At 33.4% G+C, this 26,955-nt stretch overlaps 1 protein-coding gene across 2 annotated transcripts in view; it reads right to left on the bottom strand.

The window, feature by feature from the left end:
- Nucleotides 1-26,955, bottom strand: part of LOC142332177 (uncharacterized) — a 216,058-nt gene that overhangs the window by 9,275 nt on the left and 179,828 nt on the right. For both annotated transcript variants that reach the window (XM_075378456.1, XM_075378457.1), the window contains one exon: nt 1,835-1,909. The gene's annotated coding sequence lies outside the window, so the exon portion shown is untranslated. The remainder of the gene's footprint in view (nt 1-1,834; nt 1,910-26,955) is intronic.

Genomic DNA, 26,955 nt, shown 5'->3' with positions numbered 1-26,955 from the left:
AGTTAGTGTTCATAAGTACTTCAGTGTTTTGTTTGATGAAAAGTTGCTGTTTAGCAACCACATCAGGCAAGTAGCGGTGGACGCCGCCTCAGTGATGCGAAAAGTTAGGAGGAGTACTCGGAAAGACTATGGTTTGTCGGGCTGTCAAATGTACATGGTGTACCGAGGTGTCTTCGAAAGGATGACCAAACGGGCGGCGCCCGTTTGGCGCATATAGGTTGGATATGAATAGAGCACTTGTTCAACATTTAAGGAGTGCCCAGCGCAGAGCCTTAATTGTATGCACCGTTGTTGTTTAAAACAACCTTCTACGAGGCTACCACCGCATTGGGAAATGCTCTTCCAATCAATTTAGTGGTGAAGGTTCGGGCAGCCATGTGGAAATGGCGAAGAGGCCGGGAGGCCGAGGTATTTGGGATGCGGTTTCGAGCCGGGCCAGTACCGGAGCGGAACAGTGATCACAATGCACCGGATCTAAATATCGTTCAGTTGCCCATCTCCCGCCTGAGGAAGAGGTTGCAGAGCCTTGGGATGGAAACATGGTAGTTGGAATGGGACACCACAACTAAGGGAAGATCCTTGTATAAGTTTATACAGGATCTGGGGGGATGATATACCTCGAGCTCGTTTTTAAGAGCAACGGGTGCCCGGGCGCTCACCAACCACGCTGACTTGAATCGCCTGGCAGCTGATGAGCTGTGCGTCTATTGGGCGGTCCAGTCAAATTAACACCTGATGTTTGACTGCCCTGCTATTGGGAGGGGTCAGAGACCGGGCCACCCTGGAACTTAGAGGTCAAGGGGAAAATTGGCCACTTAAATTCGACGAGTAATGTTGCGAGAGCCGCATTGACGGATCGTGTGGGAGTTCCTAGATGCGGTTGCTTTGTTCAACCGTCATCCGTAGTTTACTTAATAGAAAGACTCTTACCGCATTGCCGTGGGAAGGTAACACTGAGTATGGCTGACCTCCAGCCAATTATTGTAGCTCCAAGTGCTATAAAATGGTGGACAGGCACTTGCTGGCATTCAGCGACCTAGGCGTGGCAGTGAATTGCTGCCTAGACGAAATAAATTTTATTATGGATGTCATATATATTTTTAGTAGTTGATGGGGTGCCCCTATCCATTTTAGCAAATATATGACGAGGGGTTGGGACACGCAAGTCGGTGGCTTATGGCATCGTGCTTAGTCGGCTCATGCTGTTAGTTACGCTCTAGGAGTTATTTAGGACACTCATCGCTAAACTGTTTCGAGGCTCATTAGCCGTTTGTGGCACACACATTCTGTCTTATACTTTAGAGGGACCGAATGGGGTGTTGGCGGGAGAAATGCCAAGCAATAACCAATATTGGCTACGGGTTGAAAAAGGGTGGATAGCTTTACGGTTTCAGATCTTCCATCTATGAATATTTTTCCGTTCTAATTTATTTCAACAACAATTTCTTTGCTCTTTATTTGTAGAGGATCAAATAATTTATTTTAGAGAGAGAATAAAGTGCATAGTTTTATCGTGTCTTTCCCCTTTACGGAAATGATAAAATCGTCCTTTTCAACACTGAAACAGATAAAGATTTATTCACAATTAATATTACTTTTCCTTAAATTAAATGTAGTCCAATTATTGCAAACATTATCAATAAATTAAGATTAACACTGGTAGATAGATATAAAATTACAGTAAAAATAAATTTGTTTAAACAAAGTACTGTAATAAAAGAAAATATTTTAAAGAAAAACCATAATTCACATAAAATTATTATTTATTATTACAGTACTATTATTTATTATTATTATTATTATTATTAATATGTGATTTACATGTTACTTTTACCTGACACTTGGGTTATGCCGCGTGTCTTCGTTTTGTTTTGATGACAATTTGCTATCTTCGCCGGGCGGAGGCCGCCTGAAAAAAGTGAAAAATTATATAATATTAATAAGTAATCAGTACTTAATAATTTTAAAGAATAATAATACTAATAAATCTATTAATTCCTGAAGTAGGAAAATGACAACAAATAGCTGCTGGTTTAATGAAATCTGACGGGTGTTTTCAGCATAGTACTGAATAAATTATTCGCGAAAAGTTGTTTTGTAAATTTAAATAATGAAATTTAAACGTTATAGGAATGAATTTCTATAGGGAATGTCGGTAATGCAACCGAACATAGAGAATTGAAACGACTTATACGATAACTTCCTTGAAGGCTATATAAAGTGTTAAGTGTGGCTTGGGTTATTGTGAAAAAAAATTTTGATACTAGTATTTCTTACCTCAATTAAAAATTTGAAAAATCGAGTTAAGTTACCGCTAAAAAGCGGAGCTTTACCAAAAAAGCGAGTTATTAAAAATACCGCTAAATAAAAATTTAAATTAAGCACTAGAGTTACTCGTAATTTAATTACGCATTTGTGGACTCTTGATCAGTGAATTTATAAAAGTTTAACGGTATAGTCTTAAAATATCTGGACGAGTAAAGTTGTGTGATTTCTTCATGACGTCATGAAAATTATGCACGCTACACTCCGTAAAGTTACGAAACATGTATAAGGCAAGAATACGGTATGATGTCATTTGTTTTAATGCGAATGCAAAACAGAACGAAAACCGTAATAACATCATTGTAGTTCGTGCTCGATCAATCAATTAATGTATTTTCATCAATCGTTTCAGAAATTGAAATTAATGAACTCTCGACTTCCAAATCAACCGATTTGCAAGACGCGTTCACCCATAGACCAACCCGGTGGGTAATCTAACACAGACCTAAATTTACGTATGTTTTCTGTTATAGGAATCGCAAAAAAGTCAATAAAATAACCGAGTAAAAACAAAGATTGTTAAAAAATACATTCCTGTTGAAGCAAAATTTTATTTGAGTAGTACTGTAGACTTTTTAAATAGTTTATTAATTTTTTTAAATCGTATAGTGCGGATGTAAGAGGTTCGCAAATTTGGACACCCAGAAAACTCCATTGTATTATTGTACACCGTACACCGATTTGTTCACCGCAGTCGGAAATAGTCAAAAAAGCTTACGGGGATGCAGCCTTGATTCCATCAAGGATTTATGTTATTTGATTTCTTTTTTTACTTTCCCGTCTAGCGCCGTAGCAGAGTTACAGCTTCAGAAGGGAAACTATTGTAATATTTACTTTTTGTAACATTTACCCAAAACTGAACAATATTAGCCATGAAAACAATAAATTTTGGGGTCCGTCTACAACGGATTGGATCGAATAGTCGACATTACTACAGATAGACCGGTCGGAGATGACGATCGACTAACGACTTTACGAATGATAGCACAAATATTTCGCATACCGTATACATTACAATAATAACAAAGGAGAGTTCGGTGTACGGCTCACTGGCAGCAGTCTGTAGCGGATTCCGGTAGCCAGCTCGTTTACTAGTATCTCTGACGTCACAGTCACCTTGTATATCCTCGAGCACACTTCTTTCACAGTTCCATACTGGATTAGTCCATCTATCGTTTCGTTCTGGGATTTTTGTACTGTTTGTGTTTTGATTATTGGTCTATTTATTCATTTGTGTGTGTGTGTGTGTGTGTGTGTGTGTGTGTGTGTGTGTGTGTGTGTGTGTGTGTGTGTGTTTGTGTTAGTGTGTGCGCGCGTTTTACCTCAATAAAATTGTATTTGAATAATTAAAAATACGTTGCAATCAAAAGATATTATTTGTCTGGGCGTAATCGTAAATGTAATAAAAAATAAATAATAATAATAAAAAAACATTTTTTATTAAAAAAATGTATGTATTTAATGTAATGTAATAAATAATGTAATCGTATATGAAAAGAAATATAAAATCCGATTATGGATTGTAAGCGTCAGAAAGGAGCGTTTTATACTTTACATCCGAAACTTTTATAAAATGAAAATAAATTTTTATATTATTTTATTATTCATTCACAAATCACTTTAATAAGTATCCCGATGTCAAAGTTTTTCAGTGCCTTTTTTAAAAAAATGAATACCAGTTTGTCTGTAAAAATATGTAATTATGATAAGTAAAATAAATATGTAGATTAAACACTAAAGTACATATAAAAACAGAAAAAAGTAGAAAAAAAATAAAAATGGTATTATGGGGCGCTGCAAGTTTTCGTCAGTTGGTCCTATTAAATTGAACGCCCTTTGTGGGAATCCATACATTATTCTGTGTGTGTAAGATTCTTGTAAATTAGTATTAAAAACACTCTTTATCATAATAGGAATCGTTCCTGTAAATTTATGGTTTTATTAAAGAATAAAAAAAAAATTAATAGAAAAATTAGTTTCTATAAAAAAATAGCCATATGTATTTTTACATTCTACAAACGGTAATTAATTGTTTAAAAGGTAATCGAAACGACTGTATTAATTTTGTTAAACGGGTCAATTATATCGAAAATGTCGTAAAATAATGGAAATATTAAAAACGTTTAAGAGTAGACTGGAAAAATAGAAGATTAGAAAACAGCTATGAAAGTAAAGGATGCTCAAACCGACAGATTTGAGCTAGGAGAGGAGTAAGGCAAAGATGCATATCTTTGATGATTTTCTGAAGAGATGAAGCAAGAAATAATAATATAACTTTGTTTAACGTTTAAAGATATCTAAATAATTTAAATCTCCTATCTAAATTTTCCAGCATGAATTAGCGCCCACGACGGGTAATAAAACCCGTCGTTATTAGTCGGATGGATAAAACTTATCCCAGCAAACATAAAATCAGAAATAATCAAAGAGATTACCCCTCGACCGGGAATGAATATCAAAGGGAAGAAACAGCAATATAATATTCTCATGAAAGAAATTTTTTATAAAAGGGGTTCTTAAAAGATTTAAACTTGAAACAGGCTATTGGATACCGGACCCCTATTTTACTAGTACAATAATAAAGTTTGTACTTTGCTGTTCGTGAAATAAGTTTCCCGAATATTCAACTCCCTTTTGTTAAATATATTTTTAAGACCGCTGTTTCTAATTAACTATTTTTTGATATTTTTCCAGGTAATGTTGGACTACAGCCGATTTCTCTCGTTTTCTAAGAGTACAATTATAATGAGCCAATCTATCCTTAGTTTTAATCTTTCCGCTCTTTCGACGGTTTTATCTTTCGATGGTTTTCGTAGATTTCGCCAAGGAAACGAACGTTTGCGATTTATTTTTAAAATATTGATTATTTCCTCGCTATATAGAATGCAATATGATTTTTACGTGCATTATCCGGTTTCCATATCGCTTGTTATTGAACGGTTGACGATCTGTTTAAAAATTAATAAATGGAACGAAGCGGATCGATTACATAATTAAAAAATACATAAATAAAATAAGATAAGAAAAGAATAACAAAAAATATAAAACGTTTGAAGATTATAAAAATACAATCCTAAAAAGAAGACTAAATTTTGCAGGACATATGATTGACAAATGGATTCAGATAGATCGAACAAAAACGTTTTAATACATTTTGTAAATGTAAAACTCCGTTCCCGTACATAAAACAAGTAAAGGAAGACCTAAAAAAGCAAATATAGAAATAAAAAAGACTATCAGGATAGAAAAAATTTAGAGAAATATTCCGCAGCATAGCGGTTACTGCGAACGCAAAAAAGAAGAGAGAGTGCACGTGCTGGGCAGAAGATCGAAAAACACAGCGTAGTGAAAGAACGGAATTCTGGAGAAGAAAGAGGGAAAATCAGAACAGAATGAATTGAAATTATATTTGTCTGGTCCTCTGTAAGCCTGTTCGAGGAAAAATAAAAAAAAAATTTAATCGCCTAAGAAATCGACATTAGTAAACGCTAAACTAAGAGGGTACGCTATAGTGGTTCGTCTGGAAGTTCTATATGCAGCTCAAGGTCTGTACAAGAAACTTCTACTCGATAAAGTACACAAGAAAAGAACAATACTAAGAAAGGTCTTAAGGCTCATCAAAGACGGAGAAGAATATAGAAAACAAAATAATGAACCGTATAGGAACAAAGAAAATATCGGGTGTAATAAGAATCGCCTCCTGTCTGCAAATAATGAACCCTAACAGGGTTAACTTATACGATTTAAAAATCCGAAAGCAAATAACAACTAGATCAGAGAAATCGAGCCATGGAAGCGCTGAAAATAACACAAGAAGACATCGATAAACGTTCACCGTTGAGAAATAAATTGCAAAAATCACAAGTTTCCGTAAAAAATAAAAACAACTGAGGAAATATACCTGAACAGAAGAAAGAAAAGAAAAACACCAGGAGATAGATGGTGAAGGAGAAGTAGAAACTGAAAAAGCGGATTACTTTTTCGTTTTATTTATGAACAAATAACTTTATCCATAATGAACGAGGATAAAAATATTCCTTTACGGTTAAACCGAAAAAAAAGAAAATATTATTTTCAAGGTATATACGCAGATGAAAATCTCAAGTTTAATCTGAACAATTTCAGGAATAAGATTAAAATTTTGCACAAAATTTCAAAGAGGATAAGAAAACCGATATGATTTTATATATATATAGTAAATGCGAATAAATAAAAAATTAAACGAAATAGAGAAACGCGCGCTAAACAAGACGGAGTCCAGATGCGGACCGGTTAGTTGCAACATACGAGGTCACAGCTGCAATGGTATGCGGAAATGTTGAGCGCATTAAGCATTGCAATATATCGATACACCAGCAGCAGCGACCGAGCTATTTCTACAATAAACAAACATTGTAATAATAATATAATGTAACGTAGTACATTAAATAGCATAAGCTGTTTAATATAAATAAGATAAATTAACATCGAAACAAAGTGAAATATAAACAAAGGCTAAAATATTACGTAATACATCATTTTTAAGGTAACACTTCTTTTTTTTTACAAAAAAAGGCCACCATTTTTACAAATAAATGTTCTATCGAGAAATAATTTTCAATCAAATAAATACTGATTTTATGATAAATGAAATATTAGAGCGGACTATATTTGTATTTATTAATCGAAAAATGTTTAAACAAAAGAAAACTGATGAAAAGATTGAATTTCATCAGCTTAATCTATAAAAATTTTGTTTCAATATCAAATAAAAATATTTTAGGCTACTTGAACAAAAACAAGATTTGTTTCCCTATTGCTGCTATTTTATTAAGGTAGGAAAAATTTAATCTTAGAAAAATAACGGCAAAAAGTCGCATGCTTAGCAACGATTTGCAAGTCGTTTTTTTTTGTTTTTTTTTTAAATCCCTACATCCTTGGGCCGGACATCCAATTAAGTATACTCGGCCCAGGAACGTGTCCTTCCGACTCTAAGGAGATCTCCCCATCCACCGGCTTAACATCCGGCACGACAGGTCAACCCCCCTGGTTCTGGATCTTTTAAGCCTGCCCCCCGGTGGGGGAAACAGGGCCCGGCTATGCCGTTCCCCGCCCCCAGGAACCAGGTCTCGGTCATTATGCCTTGCCTCAAATCAAAGGTGCCAGCATCAAGGGAGCAAGCGCCCCAGAAAACCAACACCCTCGGCCGGGTCTCGGTCTTAACTTAACCCCTCGCGAAGGCTATCCCATGGAGTCCCCGTCCCCTCACAGGTACCCGTACACCTAAGCATACGGGTCCTCCGAGACGGGGCTGTCCATCCTTCCCTACACTTAGCACTCTAGTAACCCCGGCGTCGATGTTCCTCCACCTTCGTACGGAGAACAGTTCTCGCGAAGTTTGCGAACCGTTTCCAGTTATTTTCAGAGGCCAACAACCACTCCACAAGATTTCACGTCACAATGCGTTCATCTACTAATCGTTGGCGGTGTTGCGCCCATCTATGGCACTCGAACAGCGTATGTTCGAAAAAAAATAAGGCCCTATAACACCGTAAGATGACATAGCACACCACACGGTCACTTTCTGGCTGTGCAACGGACGCTGGTGTAGCTGCGTAGGATTTTCTTGTGCCCAGTATCTGAAATTTTGCTTGTTAACAAATCCACTGAGGTGGAAATGCGCTTCGTCTGAAATCCACAGTTCGTGAACAAACTCTTCGTTATCATTTATCTTCTGAAGCATTACATTACAGAATTGTGCTCGCACAACTGCATCGTTCGATTTCAGCTACTGGACGATCTGCAACTTGTATGGATGGAATTGCAAGTCCTTCACTAACATTCTTCGAACACTTGAACTATACAACTGTAAAGATGCTGAGAGACGACGGACTGATCGATGTGGACTTCGTGTGACAGCGTCTTGTAAAGCTTGAACATTCTGTGGTGTACGGACGGTTCGCTCACGGCCTGGAGGTTTATTTTTCATTGCCGAACCGGTTTCCTCACAATTAGATATCCATGTTTTAATTGCACGTGCTGATGGAACACGGTCGTGTCGTCCCAGATTAAAATGACGGCGAAATTCTCTACGCGCTCCCTCCACACTGTCATTGTTTTTGTAAAACGCTTTGATAGCAAATGCACGTTGCGCACCACTCCTAGGATCCATGACAACTAAATGGCAGGTTAGGTTAGAGAGGCTGGCGCCACTTACCAAGTGGTACCAGTCGCCCACGGCTACCAACACAACTTTCAAAATTTCCCGTTTCTTTGAATCACCCTTTATATGAAAGAATATTTGCACCTTTAATACACTTTTTAACGTACTGTTTTAACATCCTCAAGTAAATTTCGACCGGTTTTACACCTTCAGAAAACAAAAATCTTATCATAGGGCTCTGTTCTTCCACAAAATTTAATATTGTTCAAATATTACGTTTAAAGCCGAGCTGACATTTTGAAATAACCAAAAGGGATTATAATAAATAAAAGAAACTCTTTTCAAACAGCTGATATTTTTTATATCACGGGTGCCAACTTAAACTTCATGCGGTTTCAGTTTAGTTTATTAAATAGTTTTCGATTGTGGCCATTTGTTGTGTCATAAAAAGAATATATTGTGTTTTTTATGATAAGGGATATTACATGTACAATATTAGTAGCCTGAATAATAGTAACGCGTACATTCATAAAAAATAGTACGTTGCTCTTGGATTCGTCTGAAAAGAATATAATTTTTAAAACTTATACGTACAACATAGTGAAACTATCGGTTAAGTTGGAATAGTCGAGATCGATTTCCTAATCGATAACATGTGGCCAACCGAATCGATTTACTTCGAATAATGTAGTTTTCTGTAATACACTTCTTTTTTTTTGTAAATAGTTGACCAATTAGAATACCAAAGTTCTTACGTCTTCAATTGTTTTATTTTTTCTACTAACTTAATTGCTTACACAGGCTAGAAGTTCTTTAACCTTACAACAAAAAAATTTCTCCTACGCCTATTTTCTTATACAATCTTCTTTTATTATTTTTGTTATTATTACTGGTATTCCTGTTTCTTTCTTATTATTTCATATTACCTTTAGATAGTATACTATTTTATCCATTAAAAACCAAATTATATTTTGTAATACTAGATTATTTTTTTAGTTCTCAAATTCTACTTTTATTAATTTTATTATTATTGGTGGTTTATTTATTAATCATAACAGATATTTTTTAATTACCTTATTTAAATCATTACCGACCAAAAGAATGACATGTTAAAACAAAAATTATATGCCTTACCATCAAAGGTGTAAACCGTAAACAATATGTTTTATTATTTAAAAGAAAGAAAAATTAAAAATTAAATAAAAATTAATTTGAAATATAAATGATAAAACTTGAAACTAAAAACATAATTTCTATTAAATGTTCAAATAATCCTTAAATATTGGTAGAGGTACTCTGAAGAACAAAAAAAATCAAACGATTACACCAACCTTTGTAAAAAAGAATAGTATGAAACGATTACTTACGCATTTATTTACGTAATTATTCATCAGTCGAATAAATCCAGTAAAAGGGTGTCGGAACGGCACAGAAATATAATAATAATAATATAGCCTTCCGTGATAATCTTCTGTGCGCGAGATGTTGAAAGTTCAAGGCCCGACTGAACCAGTTAAATTTTAACATTAACCGCGCCTCAATATTAATCAGGGCCAAAGTTGTGTTGTTGGCTCCTAATCAACACATCATGCCTGGTATAACAAGCTAAAGATACATTCAATATTGGGAAAACGAAAGCAGCTGCCTATAAATCACAAATCTATAAGCTGCACAAGTTATATATATATATATATATATATATATATATATATATATATATATATATATATATATATATATATATATAAAATAACGGCATCTGATACAAATTAAAAACCAAAATACCAGGTTATATTATTATTGATTAACAGAATCTTTATTTTGTTAATCACAGGGAGCACTGTATGTGTAAACCGATAAAGAAAAACGGAATAAATCCTGTAATGGAACAAATTAATGTACATTTATCGTATTTACCCGAATAAACTTTGTATACTCTAGCTATAACTCTCATAGATGATGGCAGATAAAGAGGTGGTAAATTATAACTCGTCAACCTTTAGAAAGCGTAAACAAATAGATGGCTGTAGTTCTACCGGGGTTGTCTGAAATAATGTTAGCACTGGTAATAGTTAAAAAAAAGCTTTAGTTAAAAATTGTAAAAAAACTTAATCATAACAGACAAAAAATATTGTAACAAATTAAAAAATATAGTAAATTAATTTGTCAAACAAGGTTGAAGGTACTAAAAAATTTCTGAAAACATAAAACCGTATTAATATATCGTTAAATGAAGTTCAAATAACTTACGAATTTTGAGGTTGCTCAAACAAAAGATTACAGTTTGAAAATAAAATTTACTATAATGAAAGTGTATGTTTGGAGTGTCGCTTTATATGGAAGTGAAACTTGGACAATCGGAGTATCTGAGAAGAAAAGATTAGAAGCTTTTGAAATGCGGTGCTATAGGAGAATGTTAAAAATCAGACGGGTGATAAAGTGACAAATGAAGAGGTATTGCGGCAAATAGATGAAGAAAGAAGCAATTGGAAAAATATAGTTAAAAGAAGAGACAGACTTATAGGCCACATACTAAGGCATCCTGGAATAGTCGCTTTAATATTGGAAGGACAGGTAGAAGAGAAAAATTGTGTAGGCAGGCCACGTTTGGAATATGTAAAACAAATTGTTAGGGATGTAGGATGTAGAGGGTATACTGAAATGAAACGACTATCACTAGATAGGGAATCTTGGAGAGCTGCATCAAACCAGTCAAATGACTGGACAAAAAAAATAATGAAAGAGTTTGCTAGTTTATTGCGTTCAAACACTTCCCGTAACAATATATGTTTAGTTGCACGTGATATATCGAATAACGAAGGACAATCTAAATGCACAAATTTAGTTGCTTGATCACGACCGACAGATTAGCTTGAACGCACAATCAAATTAGCCATGATAATTATTAAAATTTTTCTAAAGTCTTATTAGTCTTATTGAATTTTACTGTATATTTTATATATATATATATATATATATATATATATATATATTCTTTTTTTTTAATTTTAGGTTACTACAATTGGATTAACGTACCGTGGTCAGTCTCAGCAGCGGACGTTCGACAATTAGAATATCACGGATCGATTAACTTTTTCGTTTATTCTTAAGAGAAATTAAGAATAACATTTCTAACCGTTGTATTTTATCGATATCTATACTAAAATATATTTTTTTACACATTTTACATTCAAATAACAAAAAAAACGGAGGGATATCTAAAGCTATATATCTATTCTGAATTGATTAAGAGTACTGAATGACTGGAACGTATAATTTTATAAGTTTAGTTCGTCGAAACATGTTCTTTGGTGGTTGGGTTTCAATTAACCACATATCTCAGGAACGGTCGAACTGAGACTGTACAAGGCTACACTTCATTTACACTCGTACATATCATCCTCATTCATCCTCTTAAGTATTATCTGAAAGGTAATTACCGGAGGCTAAACAGGAAAAAAAAAGAAAGTTCGTCGAAACATTGCATAATATTTTTCTAAAATCTAAACAGATCGAATAGTTTTATCATTTTGTATCCATTTTTTGGAGTACATAAAATGTTTTCACAACTTAAAATACAAAGGTTTACCTGTCAGTCAAGCGGTTTTTTTGCATAATAATGTCAAATTTATAATTTAATTACCCTGAAATAAATAATTTATCATGATTATATAGATTACTATACTTGTTTTTGATTACTTTTCGTTTAACTCAGATCTAGTTGGAACAGTTAAACATTTACTTTAAATTAAAAAAAAATCAAAACTTAAAACTATATAGTAAGCGTATGCCATCAATTTCGTCCACAACGCTACACGTTCAAGTCATTTCTTTGGTATATTATATCTATCTGTTCTTCTACATGTGGTGTGTGTGTGTGTGTGTGTGTGTGTGTGTGTGTGTGTGTGTGTAACCTGATGCACTTAAGTTTACAGCATCCAGCAGCAGAAGGCTTCTTCTTCAATGCCATATGTTGTTAACACACGTGGACACTTTAAGTCATATGGGCTAACACTTGGTAAAATAAATTATACGACGTATTTTTTTTTTAACCAAACATGGCTAGAAAGAATAAGGGTGGCGGATATTATATATGACGGTCAGATTGGGGTCGCTTGTTTTAGCCTAGGTCTACTAACTGTATAAGGGTAGAAATCAGTAGAGGGGTGGTTGTAGGGAACTGCAGAGTGTAATTTAGAGCTAAGCAAGTGTGCCAACACACGCGCGCTTGTTTTTTTATTTTGTTATTTAAATTTTTTCTCTCCATTCACACACACACACACACACACACACACACACACACACACACACACACACACACACACACACACACACATATATATATATATATATATACACAATATGTCGTCTAGTTTTATTTATATTCCACTTTAATTCTTTTCAATTTTCAGCCGGCCATATTATTAGTGTTTCCCTCATTTTTGACTTCTTTTTCTTTTTGGGCACCACTCTCAAATAAATTAAGGATTTTAAAATGGAAAGGGTAATATAGTTGCACAGAGTCTGTTTTTTAACTAAGATAACGTTAACACGATATAGGGATGTATTCGATCCCCATCTGGTACCGCTCATAATATATCTCTCTGCTTATATATACTGTAGGACCTATTCCGATGCTAGAATACTTCACTTAAAATATATGACCGACCGTGGATAAGAATTTTTTTTACACGCTCCGTATATATTATGAAAAAGTGTTTCGTAACACATTCTTACATCGTAGATTCTTTTTTAATATTCTTTCTTACAATCAATATATTTTAGTAAAATAAACTTCTACCTCTGCTATGCATATATTTATACACTTTCCCCCCTTTTTAAGGGTTAACGAACGAAAAAAACTGAAGTAAACAAATCGTTAATATGTATATATTTAGCTTGACAGTAATTACAAATTGTTAGACTGAAAAATATAGTAATTTATTTCTAAGTAAATATTTAAAAGATGTCAACAGCGTAGAAACACACATACACACGCGCGCAATCAATAATTATAGGTTTTTACAAATCTTATCTACTTTTTTAAAGTTAAATTTTATTTAAGATGGCATAAATTGAAATTTTAATGATTTATATTAAATTATTTACATTTTATCGCACTGTTTTTCTCTTTTATTAGTACCCAATCGTTTATGATTTGGTTAAACAGTTGATTATTCAGCAGGACTTGCCAAAACGATTCTAGGGAACGTCGAAGAAGACTTGCTAAAACATTCACTCTGCCGTTAGGACAGGTTCTGCACGCCGGCTGCTCTCCACCTTGTTCTATCCTTTGCGAACCTCTTTGTTTTCGCGTATTTTCCATAATTCCATCCGTCATTTGAAATCTCTTCCTCTTTTTTCTTTTCCTTCCGTTCATCAAGCCTTCTATCGCACTCGCTTCTCATACGACCTTCTAACTTCTTCTTCTCATACGATGTACTAGCCGGTTCCTTTTCCTATATTGAATCGCGTTTAGCATTTTCCTGTTCACTCCGATCCTCCTTAATACTTCTTCATTCGTCGGTCTTGCCATCCGATATTTTTCATTTTGTGCCACACCCGCATCTCAAAAGCCTCAATTCGTTTTCTGTCTGCCTTTCTCATCCTACATGTTTCACCTCCAAGAGAATTACGTTCCAAATAAAAGATTTCATTAATCTTTTCCTTAACGCTAAGTTTAACTTTCCACAAGGGCAAACTTCCTTTATTATTAAACGACTGCTTATTTCTTGATATTCTTGTTTTAATTTCTACTGTGCTAGTCAGGTTATCGGTAAAGCTCCTCAAAAACTGAAATCTCTTCACCCGCTCTAAAATTTCATTTTCTATCTTAATTTCAATCCTCTCCTGTTTTCCACCTAATACCGAACATTTTGTCTTCTTTTTATTTATCCTCGCTCCCTGACTTTCGTACGCTTCATTTAAGTCATCGAGCGTTTCATTTAGTTTACTTAGATTCTCCCCCAGTACCGCCATGTCATCAGCAAAACGTATACGTTCTATTCTTCTTTCCTCGATCTTTATTCCTCTTGTACAGAGGTATGACGCGACTTTTTGATCTATAATCACTGGGAATTATGAAACCAACATTTTTCCACAAGAAAGATCAAGTGTTCAGTGTTTTAGTAAAAATTGCATCTTACGACCCAGAACACGCGACGTCGGTTTCTTAATCGGGGCGTTGTGTTGATTCACGACAGTTCTCGCCCACACGCTGCCGCCACAACGCAATGTCTCCTGGAAACTTTCGGCCGGGAATAGTTCGACCGTACCCTGCAGAGCCTGGACATTACACCAAGCGTCTACTACCTGTTTCTGAATCTTAAAATTCTCTTAGTTATACGACAGTTCCACGATCCTCTTTGTGACCGTTACGATAAGAGCGGGCCGACGGAAACTTTGTAGAAAAGTAGAGAAAGATTTTTGCTTGTATAACCTTTCGAAACTTTCGCGATAACCTCTCGTATTATTCTAATTATCTTTCATCAAATATGTTTTGGAGAGATGTCTATTTCGACATTACTAAGCTTATTACTTGAACCCGTTAGATTACTTCATTTATTGTGTACTTATTTTTGTATAGATATATTTGAGGATGATTTCTCCTACTCAATGGCTACTAAAAAATCAGCCCGTCACCGAGTTTAAATCTTGTCAGCTAAACTTATAAACATACAGGCTTACTGATGCGTATATACATTTCAGGTAAGTTTACCTGCAATGTACAATCGGTACAGTAAGTTTATCTTCACAGAGATTAAACGGTTATATCAGGTAAAAGTCGATACTTTCTTTAATCGCTTTTATTTACATTATATAAATAAGCTACGAAATATTGTTGCGTTTGCTACTTTTTAAATTCTGCTATTAAAGCAAAGCTAAACATATTGTCGTATTTTGAATATGCTTTTTTACCTAGTATAATTTTTTTTTAATCTGTAACCGAGTTACGGATAAAATAATTCAACTTTTGAATATTTACCATCTCGAGTAATTAACCCCTCAGAGAATTTCAGTCCTAATATATAATATCAAGATATAAAATGAAATTTCCAGAAAGTAAATATGTATATATTTATATATAACTATAGGGCTATATACCTATGATGCTTACTGAAAGAAATAATTTCGTTCTAATTTTGTGGAAATGGAACCGTAAAAAAAATTACATTCAAATCGCTGTTATTTGAAAATTAAATTAGCACGGACTAAAAACCGAATACCGAATTTTGTCGTAATTATCAGAATACTTTTTTTATTATTTATTTTATTTTTGCTATTCCAAGTTCAGTTTGTCTTCCGCAAATTAATAATAACACTGTGCAATAATATTTCAATAAAATAGTAATGACCGACGAACTCGTTCACCGACCAATAAATTACCTACCACGGGACCTATTATTATTTATTAATATGCAACGCATTAATATATCATTAACTTCAGTTAAAACTGCACATACCACAGTTTAAAACCGATAAAGGAAATTAAAAATGTAATAAAAGCTGGGATACGATTCTTCATTTACGAATAAAATTATAAAGCTATTTACACAATATAAAAATATAAATTAAACAATATTAATATCGAATAGTCTACGAAAGTAACGTGTGAAGTTATTTTAAGAAAACGTCACGGAAATTTAAATACTAAAGTAATGTAATAATAATAATTATAAAAGCATAAAAATTATTCTTCTTATAATAGAAAAGAAAGGTATCAAACAATTTAATTACAAGGTAAACGATATGAGTACAGCGTAATTGTCCTTAATGAAAATATACAAACATTCTGACAGACCGAAAGGCAAGATGTATTCATCGAGCACGGTCAAAAATAGAGATGCAATAGGATTACTAAGAAAGAAACACGTAAAAGAGTAAAAAGGTGAAGGTGGTGTTTGTTGACCTGGAAAAAGTCATTTGACAGAGTTACATAATAAGTTGATGCACGATTGAGAAAATATAATATAAATTGGAGAGAGAGAGAGAGAGAGAGTGAGAGAATTACTTGTACCCGAGCCAAAGAGGAAGAGTAAGAATGCTGAATGTAGGCTGATGCACGATTGAGAAAATACGGAGTAAATTGAAGAGAGACAGTCATATCTGACTGTCAAGACAGTCTGCCATATCTTCTTGCTCTATCAAATGCCTTTTCCAGGTCGTAAATATCCCATTTACTTTTTTAACTGTTTTCTGATTTTTTCCAGCGATCCTATTGCATCCGTTTTTCCTACCTTATTTCTAAATCCATACTGCTCTTCTCCAATTATTTTACCTTATTTTCCATGTAATAAGTTTGTTGTTAATTTTTTTTTTTATTTTGGGAGAATAATCAGGCAAAGGTATTGCTTGTCCCCTAATCTGTGTAACCTATATCTAGAGAAATAATCGGAGTACGCTTTGAAAATTAGAGGAGTTATTATAGGTGTAAACAGAGTAGAAGTCTTAAGTTCGCTGACGATACGTTATGTTAGCGGATAATAAGGAAAAGTGATCGAGATGCTTGAACCGCTTGAACATCTTGACAAAACGTTTGATGAATACGAAGTGAAAATAAATAATACTAAGTACAAACGTTCGATAATAGGAGACAATCAAGGATAAATCAAGGATAATAGGAGACAAGTGTAAATATTAGATCGAATGGTAAGAAGGAAAGAGTGCGAAGAGAACGATTCGAGTATCTAGGAAGAACGATAGTGAGCGTATGCGTAATAAAACAGAGGTTAGAGTTAGAGAGAAATGGAAAAAAAAAGATTTTAACCGGTCGAGAAGGTTATTCTGGGAACCGTTAAACAAAGAATTAAGGAAGCGACTGACAAAATGCTGTATGTGGAATGTAGAATCACACGGTGCTGAAACGTAAAATTAAAGAAAGAAGAAAGAAAGAATATTAGAATCGTTTAAAATGCGGGTTATGGAGAAAAAAGGAAGGTATAAGACCAAAGTAAAGTTAAAAATTAAGTAATACGAAGAATTGGGAAAGAAAGGCGTACGTTTAAAAATATAAGAGAGAGATGAATCGGCTAGGACGCCGACCGAAAAGAGAATGTCTCGACTACGAACAAGAGAATGATGGACGGAGAGAATAAAATAAGAAGGCGGTAATACGGTCGAAGAAAGATATGATATCACTAAGAATTGGCGTAGAATCTTGAAGCAGGAGGATTTTAAGTATTCACCTAGAAGACGTGTTGCGTGAGGACCTCCAGAAAGCAGAACTAGTTCGACTGAACCGATCGCACTTAACCAAAAACATTTACCGATTACCACTTAATCTTTATTAATCGATCGTATTTCAAAAAAATTTCATATTAACCAGAGGATATAATCTTGTGGAAAAGAGTGGAAATACAATAAATAAATATAAGTTATTCTTATAATACTTATTCGGTTATTAATTTTAATTTATAAGAATTTATTAATTATCGTTAAATCCTATACGTAATAAAAAATATAATTTTTGTCCAAAGACGAGATTAATCAGAATAAAAATGGCCGCTACTCAAGCCAAGTACTTAGAGAAATATAATTTAATTTTAAGTATCGAAGTAATACGATAATAACAGTTTAAACTAAAATGCAACCGCGTATTGGATATTAATAACATAGGTCGATTATTACATAAAACTAATTTTATTTTTAATCTTATTCGTTTGTTAGGTAACTAGTAAACGACTTGAAGCGAGATATAAATCACAAACGAAAATGGTACAGCACTATTGTGAATAACAAAGCAACCTATCCTAGCTTTAACAGGGAAAATTATAAGTAAATTTCTTTTCCGTTGTAACTCTAATAAATTTTGAATTCTGTTATAAATGAGCATGCAAATCCCAGAAAAATTCAGATGACAATTAGCCTTACGACTTACATCTTCATTTTATTTACAAAAAGGATTGGATACATAGACGTCATTATTATCAGAAAAAGCAATTTTAATCATATCTGTTTTTTCTAACTCAGACGATCTAAATATTTACAGACTTAAGGAAAACAGTTTAAAAAAAAGCAACGACAAAATGTTATATCTATTTCCAGTGTAAAACACATAACATTATCTAGACTGATCACGGAATTTTTGAGATTTTAAAAATGACAAAATAAAAAATATAATTTACCTTATTACCTTTTAACATTTGATTATAGCAAATATAATGCAATTTGTTGGAATAACTTAATTATTTAAATAATATATCTGGCAAATGTCCTCCGCCATTTTCTGTACTCTGTTCTACTGTGACGCAAATCACGCATCGCTGCTTTTACCATTTTTAGGGATCGCTTTGATTTCTTCCTGTACGAAGACTTTGAGCTCGTTAATATTATTAGTCTACCGATGATCGCTCTAAACCTTAAATAACCCCGAGAGAAAGTAATCGCCTACCGACATGTCTGCAGAACGAGCCGGCTATGCGACAACTCGTTTGAAAATTACATGGCCTGGAAACATTTTTCGAACCACCCCCAAGCATGCTCTGATAGTGTGGGCTGTTGCTCCGGCATACTGGAACCGCATTCAAGTCGATCCCACGACGAAGCGAGAAAATCTTGTAACATCGTTTTATATCGGTTAGAATCGACTTTTACCAGGTGACAGTCTTCGGAGACATAAGAGCTACGATTAAAAGACTTTCCAAAGCAAGCCGCTTGACACGAAGCCGCTTAGGGTTCGTATCAGACGGACAACGAAAATGTTGTTTGTTCCTTGTACCCGTTAAATGAAAATGCGCTTCGTCACTCCTTCGTCTAATCATGGAAAAGGACCGTCTCATCGGTAAACAAGTTAATAAAACGTATACGAAATGTCATCCGATCTGCTTTGTTTTCATTTAGATCTTGTACCACCGTTATTTTATTCGGATAAAAGTATAAATCTTTCGGTAGAATTCTTGACACTGCTGTGGGATAAATGAAGGGCTGCAGCGTGTGCTTTCTGACTGAACATCGAGGACTCCTCATCGTCGCCTGCCTAACTCTGTTAGTGTATGGAGAGGAATTCTCACGGAACGCACAGGATTTGGTGATTTGTTTTTTCGTTGCAGAAGCAGTAATTCGGAAATTTTTTATCCAAAATTTTATCGCACTGCGACTAGGAACGGCACTGTGAAATAGAATATTGAAATGCCTTCGGAATAATAACTGCGTTATCAAAATCGAATCGCAATTTTTAGAATACGTTTCCAGTACGAACGCCCGGTGTACAACAGTCCGTGATATATCTGAACATTTGCCTCCGATCAGTAACACGTGTTATAATATTGTTTTTTTTTTTAATATTATTTACGTTACGACCCACAGCCCTCTGGACAGCTGCTTAATTTTTCCGTGACTAATTCTCGTCTTATAATAGTTATCTTTAATCAAAATGGAATCCCGTTATCTTTTAACTTACATAGAGGATTTAAATTAACGAAACTGTTAAATAATATAGATAAATATGATAATTTGAATAGCCCAGTTATCTATCTATATTTTAGCTAACGTTCTAGTATTTTATTAATCGAACGAATAATTAATTTTTTATTTTATTGTAAACTAAATGAGAAAATTATCGCCGATACAATTATTTGGTTAAGGAATTATATTACGATTTAGAATTTTTTAGATCCTACTAAATTTTAATGAGCTATTTAAATTATTGACAGAGAGACAAGACAGTAAGAGGAAATGCCAAGTTCAGCAAGCGGTTTTACAAATTCTTTCTGGTTCAAGAAATGAATAAATTCGGTTTTTTAAACGTACTCTACTTTTTAAGGTACACTGCAAGGAAAATTATATGAGTTTAAATGTATATGTGCGTACACGCGCATATAATTATTTTCCTGAGAAACATGTACGTTAGTAAGTTATTTTCACGGTCAAATTGCATCTACACATACAGACGATTTATAATACGTAGGTATGTATTTGAATATTTATTAATTTTTGTGCAAACAATAAGTACGTAACATTTTTTATTCAGACAGGCTGCTTAATTTATTTATTTATGTCGTAATAATAATATAATAATAAGAACGTAACTGTGACGTCAAATCACGGAGTATTATTGTACACGCACTCGCAGATATTTCATTAACTTATTACGTAGGTATTTATTTACACGTAAATAATACCTGTTTGACATCGCATAAAATCGACGTTATAAAATATTGTCGAGTCAGATGGTTTTTATTGTAAATATTTATCGTTTAACTCATCACAGTCTTTGATAATTGAAATAATGACGACAAACTTAACGAAGATAAAATTTAATAATTTACTCTTAACATCCATTACGAAAGAAAAAACTTCTCTTTTGAAAATATCATACAAACAACTCATCTAAACAAATGATTTTTGTTCCGTATTAAACGTTATTCTTTTTTATTTTTTCGATTCACGGGTCAATATAATTTATATTAAGACAGTTTTTAAGATATACGAGAAATCTTTTTCGTAATAAACGTTTCAAAAACCTACAATTCCGGCTTTCTACAAAGGTAGAAACTTTTTATTTTGAATTGTATATTTTAATATCATCACCCTCTATAAATCATGAGACCTTGCCGATGTTGAAGAGACTTCAGTGCTCAGTGATACAGAGTAGTTGGACCAAAAGTGTAACCATATCGGAGAGGTATCTGTTGAGAGCCAGACTAAGGAATGATTCGTGAAAGAGGGCAGCAGCTCTTTCAGTAGATGTTAAGGACGTAGGTCAACAAAGTGAAGGCGATCTGTGGGCGTAAAAATTTTGCACCCATAACTAGCCTTCATAGTAATTTCGTTTGGAATTAAGGACACTCCAAACGAAATTGCAGAGCTATTATCCAATCACTTCGAAAAAGCCAGCAAAACGGCTAACTATGAAGAATATTTTCGAGCGAAAAAAGAAGAACTTGAAGATCTACTAAATTTTCGTACTGACTATAATTACTCATATAATGTACCATTTAAAATGGAAGAATTCGTGAAAGCGTTGGAAAAAGGAGGCAACACAGCTGCTGGTCCGGATGAAATCCATTATATTATGATCAGGCAGCTGAATACCACTGCAAAACGCAGATTATTAGAACTTTATAATCAAATATGGCGGGATGGAATGTACCCGCAGCAGTGGAAACAAGCTCATGTTGTTCCAGTACCAAAGAAAAGTAAAAGTTTAACAGATCCCAATAGCTACCGTCCTAGTTCCTTGACGTGTGCTATGGGAAAAATACTCGAAAATTTTTTTTCAAAATTAGGTTTCTTTCACTTTATTTTTCATACAAGCGGTTTTATCATATAGACGATGCGTTTTTGTAGGCCTACCTACAAAACGTAAAAGTTGTACGTAGAATGAGAAAGGAATTAATTTATGTTTATAAGTGTGGATATAATATTAAAAAAAAACAATCAAAAGAGTAGGTTAAAAAAATTAAAAACTCGTAACCGCATCAGAAAAACCTGTAAAATAAAAGATGCTCAAATCGAGTCGTTTGATGTAGGAAAAGAAGTAAGGCAAAGCGTTATTTCAAAATTGGAAGACTATATGAAAATGAATGTTAAGTAAAGGATAGTTTACCTACCTAACGATCATTTTCAAATAAGGAAACGCTAAAGTAACATTCATCTTAAATAAAAAACTAATAATTTTATTTTAATTAAAAAATCAGTAATTTTCACCTAACCAAGGCAAATGGATAAGCTAACGAATGTCTGCACAAAATAAGAAAGAAGCGAAAACGAAACAGAATAAATACAATAACAGCAACGATCAAAATAAAATTTAATAGAAAGGAACATTTATCATTTATTATGTAATAATAAGATTCGTCTTGTGAAATGTTAATTTGAAATTTACTTTTGTATGAACGTAGAATATAGATATTAGACAAAAAGTAAAAAATAACGATCGGGGGCTGCGGGTACGGAAGAGATTGATAAAGATTAAATTAGACAGATAAAATGAAAAATGAAGAGAATTAACGCGAATAGAAAGTAAATCGGAATAATTTGGAAGGAACAGAGAAGCTAACTAACTAACCGGCTGTGATATATTGCGAAGAAAGAAGGCTTAATTAAAATATTGCTGGGAAGATCGATTGAAAGTGCAAAAAAATTGTAAAAATTATTATTAATTTAAAAGAAAGCAGAAGCTATCACAATATAAAATATTTAATCAGGAACGGTTGAGAACAGAAATAGATACGGTACAAGGGATCGGTCTTCCGGCAGATAATTGTACGACGATTTAAAAAAAGCGACTAAAATCAAAAAATTAAATTAGTTATTTTATTTAATTTTGTCTTTTGAAATCAACACCGATCAAGAACTAGTAATTTGTCGGTATTTTATTGTAGTTTGTGAACGACTTTAAAATATTAAAATTTAAAGGTTAATTCAAGAAATATAATTTTTAATTCGGGAATTAAATAACTTATGTTGTCCACATACTACTTCTTTGACATCCTTTCTGTTCAAAATAAAAAGTATTTTGATTTGAAAAGGCTACAAAAAATAAAAAATAAATAAACGCATGATCTACTAAAGAATGTTATACAAATTCTGCTGTACCGATGTACAACATTAAACAAAAAAAAAACAGACAACCCTCTTAGCCTGACGTAAACATTCCTAAGAAAAGAACGTGTAACCGTCATTATTTTTCATCACGGACTGCCGTCACGATTCTCACAAACAATGAGAATAAATTGATTTTTTTTTCAAGTTTTTTTTATATTAAAAATGTAAATTCCTGACAATTGAACGATTTTTGTTTTTGATTTTGTGTATTTTTTAAGCTTAAACAGAAAATACATGAATATTTTTATACATAATAAAATGCACCTTTTGTACGATTTTTATTTTCAAATGTTTTTGTTATTTTATAATATCTTCGATATTAATTACAAACTTTAATGTTTGATTTCGTACAAAACCGAATTAAAAATATACATTTAAATAACTTATTTTGGTTTAAAGCATTTCTTTAATCGTTTCTTTTAACTACTTAATTTTTAAGTTCGTTTGAATCGCCAATAAAGGCTGACAATGAAGGAGTTAAATGAACATCGGCTTTCTTAATAGCAAATACTGTAATTTTAAAGCTTACCTAAAAACATTTACTTTAATTTGTTGCATTTCACTTATCTATCGCAGATTTTATTGCGGTTATAAAGCATGTAAAATACGTAAGATTTAAAGACATTAGATTACCTTTTATTGTTTGTAATGATAATTATAGTAGGTCCTTGCGGGGAACAGATATCACGTGTAACACCTGCATTTCAGCGGCTTGACATGCTAACGAATAAAAGTATTCGACTCATTGAAAAAAAGCAGCGAGAAACCACTTCGCTCTTCACTTTATTTAATAAACCTGATTTGTTGTATTTAAAAACGGTTATTCCACTTTAAGGAAAGTTTTCTTTACGCGCACCGTGTCGCTTCTACAGTCGTTAGTAAGAATATTTTCAGATTAATACTAATTGTTAAATTTAAGCTTAACCTTCAGCCCGCTCAGGCAGTGAAAAACTAGAAACAAACAAGAATATTTTAACATTTTATGCACAAATGAACTTTTGAATAGAAAATAACGGAAACACGGGAAATCCATAAAATTTAATTTCCTACAACAGGGATAATATCTTACAAAACTTATCTGCTGTTTTTAAATTCTTTATTTTTTCTTTTACAGTATTTTCTGTAAAGTTAGCAGGATGATTACGTTTTTGGTGATTCTTAGGTCGACTAATTATAATAAACAGAAAAAAAAAATTAAAAAGTGGAAATCGATAAATTTCGTAGTTCGCTTTCTTTGAAAATAATTTTTCACTCGCCTAATTTTTGAATGGGACTTCAAAATTTGGCTAACTTAGATATATAATTTGTTATAATTATTAATAATAATTAATTTTATTAATTTAATTTTTATTCGTAAAAAGATACGATGTGTAAGTAAGTAATTTTAAGATGAGTAATTTAGCAAATTCGTCAAACAGTAATAAACTGTTTGACGAAAGCCGGATTAAAATCTCTTACGTTTGGGTGACACGATTAAACAACGAAAAGGTAAACGGATCTAATTTCCGTCTGCGAATCGGTGCTAAAAAGGAACGAAAGCGAACCTTTTTTAAAACGGTTCATTACGGGGGAAGAAAAAAATCATGTACGATATTAATGTACGGAAAAGATTGTGGTAAAAGCAAGATAACGCTCAGCAAACGGTGCAAAATCCAGGCTTGACGCCAAGAAACGTGATGCGCGCGCGCGCGTGTGTATGGGTGTGGTGGGATTAGAAAGCAATTGTTCACTACGAGCTGCTATCGCTCTGTTAACGATTGGTTGTAACCTTTACTGTCAACAACTGTAAAGAGCATGCCGAGTAATCAAAATAAATCATAATCGATCGACCGATTTGAAACGACTAGAATTTATCAATAGGAAAGGTGTCGTCTTCTATCGCGTCAATCCTAGACCGCACACGTTTTTGGTGATCCGTCAAAAATCGAGAGAGCTAGGCCAGGAAGTTCTGATGCGTTCGTCGTATAGTTCTGACTTCAGATTATAATTTGTTTCGCTCTCTGCAGTACTCTCTTAACAATATATAAAGTTGGCTTCAAAAGAGGCCTTTGAAATTCCATTATCAAAAATTTCGTCCAGACAACACAAAAATTCTGCGGTGACGGGATTAAGAATTTACCTCAGAGATGGCAATAGGTAACTTCACACGAAATAAAAAAAACCTTCGTTTTTTGCGATGTACCAACAAATGTTATATTATTATGCTTTAAAATCCAATATTAATTAACGGTAGCGATAAACCGATTAAAAATAGTATCCTCACGTGGCCATAACCTTTGTTTCGGTAAAACAATATTCAGCTAATATTATCAAGAAGAAAATTATTGGAAGACTGTAAGAGGAACTTTCTCTACAAAATAAAAATCAATCATCAAAATCGCTGCACTAATTTGAAAGTGTCTTAAATTTTATATATATATATATATATTGGCAATTCAGCTTCAAAAAAAAAAAACAAAAAAAAAACACATCAGCTTAAAAAAAAACGGATGTGGACACACATGACCTCCTTGTACGCCTATTAAATTGCATATACACATTTTGTCTGCACTTTATTTAAACTTATTTCATTTGAAAGTGAAATACGATCCTCCAATTCTTTAATAAAGTGGACAGTTACACAATTACATTGTGTTGGACACCACACTGCATCATATTTTTTTGCGGAGTCCGTATCAGCATTTTATATTAGTTTTTTTTATTAATTTTGTTTCACGTCGCTCAAGTAGTATATGGTGTAAGTGAGAACGTGTCGCATCCGTTACCATGATCCGACTTCATACCCGTATATTTTTTTTCAACCTTTTTTTTAATTAAAACCTATTGATTTATTAGTAACTAGCACATCCGGCGATGCTTCGCTATTGCTAGATTTGAGTACACGTGTAGATTAAATGAACACGATTGAAAGTTTGATAAAATATTAAAAATCTGAACGTTACGGAACTTCACATTATTAAAACTTTCACTTTATAAAAGTCAGAATGTAAATAAATCCAATTATCAGCAGCATACCTTTTTTTTTGTCTTCAGTCATTTGACTGGTTTGATGCAGCTCTCCAAAATACCCTATCTAGTGCCAGTCGTTTCATTTCGGTATACCCCCTACATCCTAAATCCCAACAATTTGTTTTACATACTCAAAACTACGTCTGTCTTCTCAATTTTAAAGATTAAATTTGTTCCCGTTCCTTCTACCCGTCCCTCCAATATTAGGCTATTCCAGAATGCGTTAATATGTGGCCTATAAGTCTGTCTCTTCTTATAACTATATTTTTTCAAATACTTCTATCTTCATTAATTTCCCGCAATACCTCTTCATTTGTCACTTTATCCACCCATCTGATTTTTAACATTCTCCTATAGCACTGCACTTCAAAAGCTTCTAATATTTTCTTCTCAGGTACTCCGATTGTCCAAGTTTCACTTCCATATAAAGCTACGCTCCAAACATATACTTTCAAAAATGTTTTTCTGATGTTTAAATTAATTTTTGATGTAAGGAAATTATATTTCTGACTGCAAGCTCGTTTCTCCTGTGCTATGCTGCATTTTATATCGCTCCTGCTTCGTCTACCTTTAGTAATTCTACTTCCCAAATAACAGAATTCTTCTACCTCCGTAATCTTTTCTCTTTCTATTTTTATATTCACTGGCCCATCTATATTATTTCTACCACATTTTATTACTTTCGTTTTGTTCTTGTTTATTTTCATGCTGTAGTTCTTGCGTAGACTTCATCCGTACTATTCATTGTTTTTTCTAAATCTAGACTCTTTCATCTAAATCAACACAACCTATCGGATCTAATTACTCTCTAAACACAGTAGTTGTTCTAAATCCCCCTAACTTTCTTTCTCTTGGTCAGATCGGGGATTTCAATAGCTTTAAACCTTTTCCGAACAATGCGGACCATTTTGCAAAAACCCGCGCGTAAACCG

Source organism: Lycorma delicatula, chromosome 11, assembly GCF_047948215.1.
Source record: "Lycorma delicatula isolate Av1 chromosome 11, ASM4794821v1, whole genome shotgun sequence".
NCBI lineage: Eukaryota > Metazoa > Arthropoda > Insecta > Hemiptera > Fulgoridae > Lycorma > Lycorma delicatula.
This window is presented reverse-complemented; position numbering and strand designations above follow the sequence as displayed.